Raw genomic sequence first — 10,285 nt, 5'->3', positions numbered from 1 at the left:
AATAACATATATGTGCATTTTGGTGAATTTGGGTATTTATTCGTTTCCGTATGTATAAACTTACTGTTCTCCGTTTCAGTTGAATAGTAGTCCTTTTACTAGGTCTATGGTTGGCAATGTCGTTGTCTACCATCAACATAGAGAGAGTGGTCCTTTTATTATGTTTACGGCAATATTTGCCGGGTTTAAATAGACTTCCGCATCACGTGACATCGGACGCGATCCGTGTAGACTGGAGGGAGAAGGAACGTTAGAAGTGGGTCCTGTGTATAAACTTCGAGGTAAGGAGACGTACGATTCGGCAAAAGTGTAAATATACCTACCGTTACACCAAGGCTAAAGAGAATTGATACTTAGATTTGGTTTTTTTATTGGTTCTATTGACAGAGTTGAGAGCGAGGCGACCTCAAGCAGTGCTAAAACAGTGTATATGCACAAACATATGCAGAATACTTGAACCGTATAACGAGTGGTTTTGGAAGGGTCGAATAATTATACACAAGGTATGTACCACATATCCTTTTCAATAATAGGCAGGTTCTATTATCTAATTTCCCCTAATGGGTGTAACCTACGGTGTCAATTACTTTGGGTTTTCTCGTTTTAAATAACGATACAATCGATGCACTTTGAGATTATACTGACTTTAAGATAAAGGGTAACGGATGTGGGAGTCAGTGACTTGGAAATAGATACATTGATTATAGGTGGAGTGATTTTCCATTGAGATAATTTTTGGTTTTGATTGCTTTTAGCCCGCCAAAATAATTTATAGAAAAAAGAAAGAAAGAAAAGACGATTATTTGTTCCGACCATACCCTAATTGGACAATAGGTAATATGCAGTTTTCAATATAAGGTATTTTAAGTTTATTCAACATACCACATATTAATACACCTAATTGCTTTACATTCACTGTCGGTGATATATTAGATTGGGTTGTAAGGTTGTTATACACTCTGGGTGTTTTATTTGAAGTTCTACGTTTTGTTGTATGAGCCGCCACTTCAGTTTTGAACTGTTGTAATATAACTGTAATATAGTGTCTTTTAATATTATTCCTGTGTTTCTGTGTATATAATCTAAATAGAGATAAGATGGATATTAATAGGGACAATTAATTTGTTCTTACAGGTTGTAAATTATTGGTTCGGATGCCCTAGTCCTGATGAGGCCAAAAGAGTTATTTGGCTGAAACGCGTCGACATTTATTTTGAAGACACTCACTGGATTATGATTTATGTTTTGACTTATTTGTGAAAGAGCACTCAAAATAATTAGGAGATTGTAAACGACAAAATCTCGTAGTGCGTCTTTAGTAGTGATCTTCTATATATAGGAATGCTGTTTCAAAAAAAAGCCCATAAGCATCCTGGTACATTAAAAAGGGCGTTTGATGATATGTATATGTTCAGTGATTGTGCTATATGTAAGTATTGTAAATATTGTATTTGTTTGTATATATATGTCTAAAAACAAAAGAATTTCAAAAAAAGTGTGGTAGAAAATAAATATCCTCACACTTATAAAAAGTAATTGATACATTTTTGGTTTTCATTGGAATCGCCGTTGACTTGGTCACAAAATTTAATAATACAGGTTTTGTTGGAGAAATAAATATTACTCCAGGGGAGAGATAATTCATCTATCTCTTCGCCTAAACTTATGTGAGAGTATCAGTCCCGAGGCATTATCTTTTTCTATATATCATTTACATTCCCAGATGCCGGAGGGTTATTTGGGTTCCCCCCTTTTTTGAAGAGAATCATGGCAGTTTCCGGCGCCGTCTGGAGAGCCTTCCTCCCGGCCTCGTGTGGATCGTGTGCCTTCGTCAGAGCTTCCCTCGAAGCCGGCACCAGCTACGCCGCGTGTGGCGCCGCCGACTCCACGAACAGCGCCACTGAGGCCGTGTCCACGGATTCGTTCATGGAGAGAGGCTCGGATGCTTATAGAAGAGGAGCAGTATCGTACAGAGGAAGTGGAGGAAGGTGAATTAGATGAATCAATAGATGAGTTCGAAGGAATTCAGGAGGCAAGCGGATTAGACACCACACCTGAGTGGGAACTTTCTTCTTCGAGGTGTTCTCCGCCTCAAGAGCTGGCTCCTTACCATTTGGTAATAAAGAAGGCTGCAGAGCTTTTAGATTTGCAGTTGCCTTCTGCTGAATATAAGCCTAACTTATTGACAGAGGTTCTACATTCACCTTCCTCAATTGTTGAGCCTCTGTTGCCTTTTAATGAGGCCATCCTGGATCCTATCATGGACATTTGACGTAAGCCACTTTCTTCGCCTGCTGTTTCAAGGGCTGTGGCTGGAAAATATAGAGTAGCTCCAGGGCATCCAAGCTTCCTTTCTTCACATCCATCTCCAGAGAGTTTGGTAGTGCAAGCATCCTGCTCCAAACAATCTTCGGGAGCATTTCCACAAGCTCCAGCTGACAGAGACTCAAAGAAAATAGACCAGTCAGCTAAAAAGGTTTTCTCTTCGGCTAGTATAGCACTGAAGTCAACTAATGCCACTTGTTTGTTGGGCCGCTACATTCACCCTTTAATGGACTCTGTAAAGCAATTGGCTCCCAAATTGTCTGATGAAGAGAAGGGTTACTTTATGGAAGTTCTTTCAGACACTCAGGATGCAGCTAGGCAGGTAATCTAGTCAGGCTTGGATACGGCTGATTCTGTTGCCAGAGTTATGGGTTCTTCCATAGCCTCAAGAAGACAGGCTTGGCTTCGCTCTTCTGGATTTTCACCTGATGTTCAGGCCACTCTTGTTGACTTGCCCTTTGATGGGACAAAGCTTTTTGGAGAAACAGCTGATTCTGCCTTACAGAGGTTTAAGGATAGCAGGGCGACTGCGAAATCTTTGGGATTGCAGACCCAGTCGAAGGGTTTTGGCTTCAGAAAGTATAGGGGTTTTGGAAGGTCTTCCTTTCGCACCGTCCGTCAACCTCAGCAGCAGCAACAGCAAAATCCACTCTATAAGTCCTATAGAGGAAGACAAAAGGGGCGACGTGGTTCTGGTCGCAATCTCTCCTCCTCCTCAACCTCCTCTGCTCCCAATAATGCTGCAGGGAAGCAGCCCTAGATCCCCCATCCTGGAACATGTGAGGCCTGTTGGGGTCGGGTGTCTCACTTTCTGCAAGGTTGGAAATTGGTCACTACGGACCTTTGGGTCTTAAACATTGTGGAGAATGGGTACGCCCTTCCCTTTCGGGAATTTCCTCCCCCTTGCCTTCCTTGCCAAGGTTTTTGCTCAGAGGACCATCTGCTTCTTCTGCAGAAAGAGGTTCTTGCATTGCTACAAGGTGCAATAGAGGTGATTCCAGAGAAAGAAAGGGGTCAGGGATGCTACTCCCGGTATTTCCTGATTCGCAAAAAGGACGGCAGATTGCGTCCGATCCTGAACCTCAGAGTCTTGAACTTTTACCTGAAGCAGGAGAAATTCAAGATGCTAACCCTTGCTCAGGTTCTTCAGGCATTGCCGCAAGAAGACTGGATGGTGTCAATCTACTTGCAGGATGCATATTTCCACATCCCAATCCTGAAGTCGCACAGGAAGCATCTCCGTTTTACGGTTGGGTCGCAACACTACCAGTTTGCGCTCCTCCCGTTTGGTCTTACTACTGCACCTCGAGTCTTCACCAAGGTGATGGCGGTGGTGGCTGCCCATCTCAGGAGGTCGGGGATTCCGGTATTCCCCTACCTGGACGACTGGCTACTGAAAGCAGAGTCTACAGAGATGGTGCAACATCATCTGCAGGTAACATCTCATCTGTTATTCAACTTGGATTTTTCAATCAATGTGCCCAAATCTCACCTGGTGCCCTCTCAGCACAACCTGTTCATAGGGGCGGTTCTGGACACTACTGTGTGTCAAGCATTTCCTCCTCCACAAAGAATTCTCGACATTCAGGAGATGATCCCTTTATTCCACAATGGAGCGGTTGTTCCAGTTCTGAAGGTCATTTGTCTCCTCGGTCTGTTCGCCTCCTGCATTCTGTTGGTCAACCATGCACGCTGGCACATGAGGGCGCTCCAGTGGTGTCTCCGCAGGCAGTGGTATCAGCACCACGGAGATCTCAGGGAGTCAGTCAGGATCTCCAGAGAAGCTGCAGCGGATCTGTCTTGATGGAGCGTGGAGGGAAATCTGTCTCAAGGAAAGCCCTTTCATCTTCCTCCAACGGTGGCCACAGTGATAACGGATGCCTCCACCCTAGGTCATCAAGGGTCTTTGTTCTCCAGAGGAAAGATTGTCTCATATCAATCTTCTAGAATTGTGGGCGATACATTTGGCGCTCACGGCTTTTCTCCCTTCTCTTTGCGGTCAGTCGGTTCAGGTCCTGACTGACAACACTACCGCGATGTGGTATGTCAATAAGCAGGGAGGAGTAGGGTTGTACCGTCTCTGCAGACAGGCTTTGTGACTCTGGTCCTGGACTCAGGACCATCAAATTAGCTTGATGGTGAATCATCTGGCCGGGGTGCTGAACGTAAGTGCGGACAGTCTCAGTCAACAGTTTTCCGCCGACCACGAGTGGAGGCTTCATCCAGAGGTAGTTCAGCACATCTTCCGGACGTGGGGGACTGCTCGGGTGGACCTTTTTGCCACTCAAGTGAATGCGCATTTTTCCCGCCATTCTGCAGTCTCCAGTTTCCAATGCAGGGGACGTTGGGGGGGGGGCGTTTCAGTTGAGTTGGGGCTCACAACTCCTTTACGCGTTTCCTCCCATACCCTTGATTCCTCGGGTTCTGAGGAAGATTCGCCAAGACGGGGCCCAAGTTATATTGATCGCCCCAGATTGGCCTAGAAGGGTGTGGTACACAGATCTACTTCACCTTTCGTCACACCCTCCGCTCCGTCTCCCTCTAAGGGCAGACCTCCCCTCTCAGTCAGAGGGGCAGGTTCTACACTCCCACCTCCAGAGCCTGCACCTTCATGCCTGTAGATTGAAGGGGGCAACCTGAGTTCTTTCTCTCTCCCACCGGACGTAGTGGATGTTATATTATCATCCAGGCTACACTCCACTAAGTCAATTTATTTCTATAGATGGTCTAAGTTTGTAAAATGGTGAGGAGAGAGATCCATTGACCCTTTAAAGGCCCACTTGTCAAATGTGCTTCAGTTTGCTCTTTCCTTGGCTCAGCAGGGTTTTGCTGTGGTGACAGTTAAGGGCTATTTATCAGCCTTATCGGCTTTTCTGTGTCTTCCGGATCACCCGTCGTTATTTAAATCTCCTATTGTTTTTAGATTTATCAAAGGTCTTACTAATAGTTTTCCACCTTCTCCCTTTGTTATGCCACAGTGGGACCTTAATCTTGTTTTAACTTTTTTGATGGGGTCCCCTTTTGAACCACTTCATAGCTGTTCTTTGAGACTGTTGTCCTTTAAAATGGTCTTTCTTGTAGCCATAACCTCACCAAGGAGGGTGAGTGAGCGTCAAGCTCTTAGTTCTAAACCCCCATTTTTAACCTTACATGCTGAAAGGATGGTCCTCAGGACCAGGGCTGCTTTCCTACCTAAGGTAGTTACTCCATTTTATCTGGGTCAGTTCATAACTCTCCCTGTGTTTTATCTCCCCCCCCCACCCTTCCAAGGAGGAGGAAAGACTACACTGCTTGGACCCTAAAAGAGCAGTGAGCTTTTATTTGGACAGAACAAAAGATATTCGTTTGAAAGATCAGCCCTTCGTGGGCTTTGTTGGACACTCAAAAGGCAAAGCTGTGCACAAGCGCACTCTGTCCAGGTGGATCATCCTAACCATCAAGATTTGCTACGCCCTGGCTGGTAAGGTTCCACCTGAGGGTATTTGAGCTCATTCTAATAGAGCTAAGTTTTCCACCTCTGCTTTGGGCAGGGGTGTTCCAGTTGCAGACATTTGTAAGGCCGTGACTTGGGCCTCCCGCTATACTTTCGCAAAGCATTATTGCTTAGACTCTGAGATGAGGAGGGAGGGCCATTTTGCACGCTCTGTCTTGCAGGACTTTTTGGTATAGGAAAGGTGGACACCCTTCTTCGGGAGTGGAACTGCTGTGGGATTCTATTCACAAGGTGAGGAATCCACAGGCAGATGTATCCATCAGAAGAACAAGTTACTTACCTTCGGTAGCGCTTTTTCTGGTGGATACAGTATCTGCCTGTGGATTCCTCACTGGCCCACCCGCCTCTCCGTTGTCCACCTTTGTATACTTAAAAAGATACCTTTTTTGGCTGGTTGTTTATTCATTGTATTTTCTATCTAGTACATTTATAGGAAATGCTGATGTTTTTAGCTTTCCTTTTTGACTTTGTGCTGTATATATTGGTTCAAATGTTGTGTACTATGTATACTTGAGTCTATGTCAGTCCACCTGTTCGCCTCGGAGGCACGGAAAAAATGGGTGGAACTGACGTCATCACGCCGACGTGGCCCTCTTATGGCTCCCGTGACGTCATACGGAGTCGCGAGCGGAGCCGTGGAATTATGACATCCACGTTGGCGTGGAGTGCTAGGAAAAATTCAGTGGAATGCTTGCGCAGGGGATATTCACAAGGTGAGGAATCCGCAGGCAGATGTAGCCATCAGAAATATTATATAGGTCCTCCGGACAAAATCTAATGATGTGGTAATTTACATAGAGTTATTCTGCTCTGCTTTCAAAGAACGGGCCCATGCGCAAGATCAACATATGGTCATACATACTGGATTTTCATACTGTGCCTGTCAAGCCCTACTGATTTGCCGCTATCACCCCTTATTTTATCATATCTGACATCCTGTGCCGCATTCCATGAGGGTCTGGTACTATATCCACCAGAAAAAGCGTTACTGAAGGTAAGTAACTTGTTCATTAGGTGCTAGTCCAGCAGTGCGTGCAGAAAGAAAGTATATGTTGTTTCACACTGTGTGAAATGCAAGTGGTAGTAAATAATTTCAATTAAAATATAAACACTTAACGTGACACTGTATCCACACAAATTATTTTTAACAATGGCATTTTTAACTAATTAAGTTTATGTAAGTAAGTTGGATTTGTAAAGTGCATAGTTAATTAAAACCATTACACGGATAATAAAATCAGAAAAATAATTAACTATAAAATATGGCTTTTTTTAAACAGTTTTTTCATTTACACACCGGTTTCTCATTTATTTCCATTAAGAAGCCTTTAAGTAGGAGTATAATTCAAAGTGCTGGACTTTTTAACTACCATCACTGATACTAATATTCAGTAGTGACAGATACCGAATAGTGGTGGTGAGGCGGGGGGACAGAGGGAGGTGGTGGGAAATAATACAAATAATTAAAAACCATTTACTTATACCACCGACCGGCGGCTGCCCCCTCTTCTTCCTCCCTCCTCCTTCCACTGGAAGCACACAGCCTCCCAGAATCCCCTGACTGATCATAAGGCTGTCTTACAGCAGCGTTGTGATTGGGTTGGAGCACGGTGGTTCGGTGTTTCAACAGGGGCTGGCAGGCTGTGCATGTTCTCCACACAGGCTGTTATACAGCCTGCGTGGAGAATATGCAGTGTGCGCATGACGCTTTGGCTGACCTGAGACGGCTGGCCAAACCATCATGCGCACTTTAGGTGCGGCCACAACTCCTCCCCCTGTGACACAGGGAGCCCAGCCCCACCCCTCTGGCTTCATCTGCAAGCTGAATACTGAAAAATAAATGATAATAACAAACGTTATCATCTGTTCAAGCATTGGGACGGTGCTCCTCCACATCAGCGGAGGAGCCGCCAATGCTATTGTGGGTGCAATATTCAATTATTCCCTTTTAAGGGTTTTAGTTACGAATCTCTCTACTGTTAGCACTCACAAGACAGCAGTTAATCCTTATGTTACCTGGTGTTTGCACGTTATTTTGTTATCATTCTATGCCCTTTAGTTTGGTGTAGTGGTATTTTAGAGTTGACAGGGATGAATTATTATATTGATATTAAAGAGTGTCCCTAGGATAAAAGCATGGGGAATGGTCTGACTCTAGAAAATGAGGCTACTGAACACCATGATGCAATGCAAATTAGTGTAAGCAAGCCACTCTGATACATTTTAGGGACATTTGACACCACCAGGTAAACTCTAACCTGCACCAACACTGCACTTACATACCGCACCTTCACTACCTACAGCATGCATGAAACCTACATCCCAATGTTTGCTGTTCTACACACTTGCAACACAAACTACATCAGGTATGACTAGCTAGCATATACTTCCTTCACCGCCACATGCAGCCTACACTGCCATCAACACTCGTTAATTTATGTGTCTTCACCCTTTTCTGAGCTACTGTCTAATATAGGAGAGATACATGCACACAGAGGCCAAATAACTTAAACACTGCACCTAGATACCCTAGAGTAACTCATTCTAGATACAGGGACCATAAAGTGTTAATAGAATAGGAGATGTATCGGAAAGGTTTACATTTGGGGCCCACGTGGGTAAGTTGTGACCCTTTGCTCTTCAAACACCGAAAACGTGAAATAGAGAGAGAGAAAGACAGGTAGGCAATGATGTGAGAGAAAAAGAGAAGAACTACTCTAAACCAGAAAACTTTCATCCAATCTCCTTGTTTCCCTTCCTAGCTAAAATTATTGCATCCTACTTCAATTCTAATTGAACCAAAATTGTGGAGTCAATCGAAATCTTGGACTCTGAATGTTTTTTTATCCCATCATAGTACCGAATCTGCCCTGTTGGCGGTAAATGAACATCTACGGGGCTCCGTAGATGAAGGCAACACTTCTACTCTGATACTTCTCGATCTAAGTGCCACGTTTGACACAGTATTACATGAGATCCTGTTGCGGCGCTTACAAGAGATAGGTTTTGGAGGTTCCGCCCTTTCCTGGTTTACGTCATTTCTCTCAGAGAGATAATTTCAGATTGTTTCTTCCTCTTATTGCTTTCAGGTGCACACCGTAGGTCATGGAGTACCCCAAGGATCAGCTCCGAGCCCCAGGCTATTTAACATTTATAAACAGCCTCTTGCGGTGGTAGCAAAGACAGGGAGCTTAGTATCCTATGCTGATGTTACTCAGCTCGTGATCTCCTTCTCCAACAGAGTCTGATCAAATTCCATGATGATATGTTGGTCGTTGCGGATTGGATGTTGGCCAACTATCTGCAGCTAAATGCTAACAAATCAGAGATTCTTCTTTTAGGAAGAGATACCCACATATGCGGTGATCAGTGGTGGCCCACTTTGCTAGGGTCCCCCCCTTTAACCAAGGAGGCTATAAAACAATCTGAGTGTCTGGGTAGATAGCGCATTGTCCTTTGAAGCAAAGACGAAATCAGTGACAGGTGTCTGTTTTGGACTTTTAAGAGGACATAAGCCTTTGCTTGGGTTCTTTGACTCACAGACATGCCAGATCATTATCCAGTTTGCTGTACACTCTAGACTGGACTATTGCAACTCTCTGTATCTGGGCGCTAATAAACCAGGGATCAAACAACTTCAGAGGGCTCAAAATGCAGCAGTGCGAACTCTTCGCACTCCCTAAATTCTGCTCAGTTACTAAATGTATTCACAAATTGCACTGGTTCCTGGTGGATAAGAGAATCCACTTCTAGACACTGTGTATTGCACATAGAATACTTACTTCCATGTGCCCCCTATTCTATCCAATGTATTATTTCCGTATGTCCCACGTTGTGAGCTGCGTTCTGCAGATCTAAACTTGGTGTCTGTTCCCCGAGTCAGAAGAGCAAGATCGGGAGGGCGCTCGTTCCGAGATAAGGTGCTGGCCCTCTCAAACAGGCTCCCGGTGACCATTAGGAGTATCCAGAATCATTGGGCTTTCATAAAGGCTGTGAAGACTTGGAAATTTCCGGCCTATTTGTCAGTCCCTTCTCCCCTTCCACGATGACCTGGAACAAGTGCTGGGACGCCCTGTTGCTGGGGCAGCCATGTGCTTTACAAATTCATTCACATACCATAACATAACAGAGAAGAGAAAAGAAAAGAAACAAAAGGAAAGAATGATAGAATGAGGGAAAAAGAAAGGAAAGAAAAAAGAAAGAAAGGAAAATAAAAAAGAAAGAGGCAGAGAAATATAGGAAATGAAAAAGAACAAAATAAAGGAGAAAACCAATGAGGACATTATAATCAGAGAAAATAGCACAAGACATGAAATAAAGGAAGAAAATAAATGAAAGATGAAGAAACTAACCTTGAAAGAAATGAGGGGGCGTGGCTTAGTCGGCTGCAAGATGGACGTACCTTGAGTGGGCTCTGCCGTTTCAGCCTGAAATCCTCAAAAATTCCTGCAGACTTATTGCCCATCG

The 10,285-nt window shown here is 44.2% G+C and overlaps 1 long non-coding RNA gene across 1 annotated transcript; it reads left to right on the top strand.

Annotated features, from left to right (window-relative positions):
* LOC146861938 (uncharacterized) lies at positions 1 to 1,354 on the top strand. Its single transcript, XR_014978348.1, has 3 exons — positions 1 to 503; positions 756 to 834; positions 1,135 to 1,354. It is a non-coding gene; the product is annotated as an uncharacterized LOC146861938 (long non-coding RNA).
* Positions 1,355 to 10,285: the final 8,931 nt, after the last annotated feature.

Source organism: Triturus cristatus, chromosome 2_2, assembly GCF_964204655.1.
Source record: "Triturus cristatus chromosome 2_2, aTriCri1.1, whole genome shotgun sequence".
NCBI lineage: Eukaryota > Metazoa > Chordata > Amphibia > Caudata > Salamandridae > Triturus > Triturus cristatus.
This window is presented reverse-complemented; position numbering and strand designations above follow the sequence as displayed.